This window comes from Diadema antillarum, unplaced genomic scaffold, assembly GCF_040938485.1.
Source record: "Diadema antillarum isolate AM-2024a unplaced genomic scaffold, OU_Dant_1.0 seq00000466_RagTag, whole genome shotgun sequence".
Classification (NCBI taxonomy): Eukaryota; Metazoa; Echinodermata; class Echinoidea; order Diadematoida; family Diadematidae; genus Diadema; species Diadema antillarum.
The window spans coordinates 257236-262465 of NW_027271436.1; positions in this window are offsets into that span (position 1 = coordinate 257236).

Consider the following 5230-nt stretch of genomic DNA (forward strand, 5'->3'; position numbering starts at 1 on the left):
TGCTAGTCAGATGACTCTTCTCACTTATGAGTGCAACCCCAAAACGCCCTAATAAAACATATTTTTATTTGACGTCATCGTATCTGTTTCTATAACCTTGTCTGATGCGCCTTCAGTTGTTGTTTGAAGCAACAGATTGGAAAATTAGGTTTCCCGTTCACCTAAATTAGGTAATACTAGTGTGATAGTTGTGGTAAAAAGAACAGATTAATTCTGATAGGCAACGTCGAAAGATGTTTCAGCCACGATGGCTATGATATCACCGCTCATCATTGACAGAAGTTACAATATATGAAAATACCAAAGTTTATACCCCTGAATGTCAGTGTTTCTTAGAAGTAAACCCTGTATGATGTCATGTAATTGGTTTCTCTGTGTATCCAATATGCATGCATCCATCATTTAACGAAGTCTATCTCCATAGCAACGATAAAGATTGCGCGATCTTTGCTCGAGGCTTGCGCGACCTAGCAACAATTCAAGTTCAAGTTCAAGTTCAAGTTCATATTTATTCGTTTTTTCTACAATATATACAAACATAAACCTCACTTTCTTAAGTGACAAAAACAATGCATACAATTGTACAGAGAAAACAACAATAATGGGAAAAAAATAACTAACAGTAGCGATACATTGCAATAGTTGCTAAGATAACGAAAGTGAAATAGTTTTCAATATATGCATTGTGTGAAAAAAAACGGAGGGACCCACTAAAAAGACAGAGCTTGTAGAGTGTGGGCCCCTCTTGTATTAGAAGCCCGATGTAAAAATTGAATTGAAAACAGCAAAAAATCCGCACAAAAAGTTCGTCACAAAAAAGTTTGGCAGCCCACTAAGAGACAGACGAACAAACAGTTATACATAAAACAACAACAAAAAGAGTAATGAACATGTAACAGGACTGGGACAGCAACAAGACTACTTGTAGGAGGAAAAACAAGAAACAAACTGACTTGACGACACAAGAGGAAACAAGACTATAGCGTGATAAAGAGGTAACAGAATAGACAGGAATATGCAACACAGACGACGATCCTCGGAGGTTTGAGGAAGAAAGAGAAGAAGAAAAAAGAATATAGAACAAACCCTTCAACTGCGAAGTATAGGTTAAAGAAAATCTTATAATCAAGGCTTGAGCAATAGTTACAATAATAAAGAGAACGGCAATGCCGATATTGCGGATGAGCAACAAAGTAAGTCTATAAACTAATCTGATTCTGCGAGTCGTCATTATAAGATTGTAAAAGAGAAGACTTTAATCTCCTTTTAAATGAGTATATAGATGGAGCAGATTTTAAATCATGATTCAGGGAATTCCAATAATATGGTCCAGTGTAAATAAGTGTATTCTTTGCTAAAATCGTTCGAAGAAGTGGTAAATGAAACTCGTTAGAACGTCGGGTGGGGTAATTATGGAATGATTGATTTCTTTGAAACATAGAACCAAAGATAGGTGGGAGTAAATTGTTATCATACATATACATGAATTGACCCAAGTTAAATAAGAATAATTCGTTGATTTTCAATAGCTTATAACAGTCGAACAATGCATTTGTATGTGAACGTGTAGGAGAATTAGAAATGATACGGAGGGCTTTCTTTTGCAATAATAACACTCTATTCAGCAGTGTCTGATGAGTATTGCCCCAAGCTAAAATTCCATAATTAAGGTAAGGGAGTATCAAAGAGGAGTATAACACTAGTAGGGTCTTTTCAGGAATATAGAATTTCAGTCTATTCATAACACCTATATTGCGAGAAATAATTTTGCAGATATGATCAATATGTATGTTCCAGGAAAGTTTATTATCTACAAAAATACCAAGAAATGTAAAATATGACACACTTTCTAAATTACGATCATTCAGAACTATTTCTGAGTTCAAAGAATCAACAGTATTGCTGAAAAGCATATATTTTGTTTTTTGAACATTCAAAGATAACTTGTTAGCTCTGACCCAGTTGGTCACTTTTTTCAATTACTACGAGGAAAACGATTTCCATCCATGGATATGTAACTGCAAGGTGGAAGGAATGCTCAATCATTCAGCTGAAGACGCTTACAAATTTAAATACAAACTTCGTTATTTTGTTTGTTCGGTTGATACCGTTTGCTGAGACAGTTGTTGCGAATCATAAGGTGCCGGTATTATTCGCTCGTTTTTCTCGGCATGTGGGCGGACGAGCCATTTCACCGAGGTTGCACCCTTTTCTGTAAAGTTGGATCTCTTTTTTTTCTGTGAAAGAGTTGACTGTCTCGCAAATGGGATCTTCATTTTATATCCTGTCTGAGGGACATTTTTTTTTCTTACCAGGGGGTATGCCATAATAAGACAAGACATTTTATCAAAATAGGCTCAAACCCAAGCTTCTTGATTGCTTAGCAGGCACATGCTACCTACCGAGCCACAGTGTTCAGCTGGTGTTCTTTTTACACATGATATCATGTATTCACAATAATGTTTGTTTGTTTTTGTTCGAACGATATGAAAACAGATATAACATGCACAGGTGGAGTGTTCTTTTTCTTCGAGGAGAAAAGAAAACGAGGCAGATATTCTGTAAGCATGCCCATAAGTTAGAGAACATTTCAGATGGTAGATGAAAAGGTCGAAGGTCGTCTTTAAGAGGGAAATGACATTTACCAGAGAGTAATATTCTATGCCGATATTTGCAAAGCAATGGAGATATGAATTTCATTTACTGCGGACTTACTCTTTTCTTCAACCCCACACCAAAACGGAAATTATCACATTTTCCTCTCCAGATTAAATATATATATATATATGAGGAATTTGTAAAAGACCCAATCGAGTTGTTGTTGGTACAGAGTTTTGCTAGGTAAAGTCTCTTAAATGCATGTAATTGTAAGTGCACTTTAAGTTTAAGTTACTATAAGTGTACGACAATACACCTCCCATAACAATTGCGCCACGACATCAAATATCGTATCATGAATAGCAAAATCTAAATAGCTAACGACAATGTGAACAAGATGCCATGCGTACGGCCATTTGTCAGGCCTAGACTACAAACATGACAAACGAGCGCCTCCTATACCAGAATCTCGCATGCACATTATTTTGGCAAAGGTCAAAAAAGGACAAAAGAAATGAGGAAAAAACATTGTAATGCTTGTATTTTCAGCATGCCATCTATCTCCGATGACGCTGTGTTCAGGCTGTCGTCAACACAAACTAAAGAATAACATACAGTTTCCAAAATAGGGCCTATTATGATAAGGAGCGGGAGCTCTTATACATACAACCACCTCCCAGACCTACCATTCTCCCCCTCATTATCAAAATCCTACCATGCCTCATCAACAAATGTCACCAGCGTGCAATGACAAATGTGATTATAGAGCGTTGAGCAAAGCATTTGAGGACCTTGACACGATGTTAGTACAGAGACCGTAAGTATTGGAATTTATGAATATTCTCCTTGCTGCGAGAGTACTGGGCCCTCCAACCAACGTGTACAGCTTGAATGCCTTTAAATGTTAGGAATGTAGTTTGTATGCATTGTTGTTACCATGTCGGGCAAAGCTAAACAGCTAAAGCATGCCTTGTGATTGTCACGTGCAATCTTTGTTAAAGACGTGTGCATAAATTTCTGTATTTCTGTACAATGCTGTGTACAAGGCAGAGTGACAGTCCTTCTGTATGGATGAAACCTGCTCACATTTGCATGAAGATTGTGTTTTCGGTATATCCATCATCTGTTCGTGCATAGCGTCAGACCCAGTCGGGCATTTGCATGCTGAAGGTGACGCGGTATCATTAGCATCAAACATTCAAAAGACCTTGTTCCGATACAAGTATATTGGAGCATCAAGAAAGGAAGGAGACAAAACGTTATCATGTCTCCGGCTTGCCTTTGGTTTATCTTAGCGGTGCTCGCCTACGACGTGTGTGATGTCAGGGCCAAGGCGTATATGGCAACGTTGGAGATCAAGGACGAGCAACGACCCGACCGTAGTCGAAGAAGTGCAGATATGGTAGGCAAACATTACATGTCTTTTTTGAAGATGCATAGGCATTGGGTAAGCTTACGCTGATGTGTAAAACGTGTGTTGTATACTCTTGGCACGCCCGAAAGCGGCAAATTCATTGAGTCAGCCCTTCTCTTTCTCCAATCTAGTCCATGGGCCAGGCCAGATATTGGTACCATCTGAGGTGGCAAAACCTTTTTGGTGTCATTTTGTTTGTCGGGCGTAGATATGCTTATCAAGCTATGATAGCATTTCCAAATGAGTAGCTTAGTCATAGTAAATGAATTTTTAACCAATTTGGTCTCGTTGTTATATCCCTATACTTCTGAATCGAAACTAACCGCCATACAAAGAAGAGCACTGTCTTCTGTATGTTCCATAGAGCTGTAAAATGCAGCTCTATGGTATGTTCACAGGTGTTCTGTTGTAAACGCGGTGCGCTTAGTCTTTATACAAGGCAGCGAAGGGAATATCCAAAGGTTATGATGCCCACAGCGCTTAGTCTTTATTCTAGACGGCGAAGGGAATGTCCAAAGCGTATGATACAGTGTATATGCTTTTATCTAAAAACAACAACAACAAAAGCAATTCCTCGTGAATTTTACCGTATCTTTCAATTATTTATAATTTTCCGGCGAAAACGCTACGGTGAAAACGCTGATACCACGCCAATGTCGCTTTATTTCCCTCCAACAATGAAAGATAATGCAAAAACAATGTACCGGTACACTACAATACATTATAATAAATAACATTGTAAATGAACAGAGTGATTTTTGTTTAAAACTGATGTATTTGTTGATAGGGTGGTATAAAAACAGTATAGATAATCCCTTTTATGAGGAACTTTAGATATGATAACGGTACATTGGTCTAGATAAAGAACTAAGCGCACCGCGTGACAGCTGTGGACATCATAACCCTTTGGATATTCCCTTCGCTGCCTTGAATAAAGACTAAGCGCACCGCGTTTACAACAGAACACCTATGGACATACAGAAGGCAGTGCTCTTCTTTGTATAGCGGTTTAGTTTCGATTCAGAAGTATAGGGATATGAATACGAGACCAAATTGGTTAAAAATTCATTTATTATGACTAAGCTACTCATTTGGAAATGCTATCATAGCTTGATAAGCATATCTATGCCCGACAAACAAAATGACACCAAAAAGGTTGTGCCACCTCAGATGGTACCAACAACCCATTTTTCGGGTCTTGGCCCATGGACTAATCAT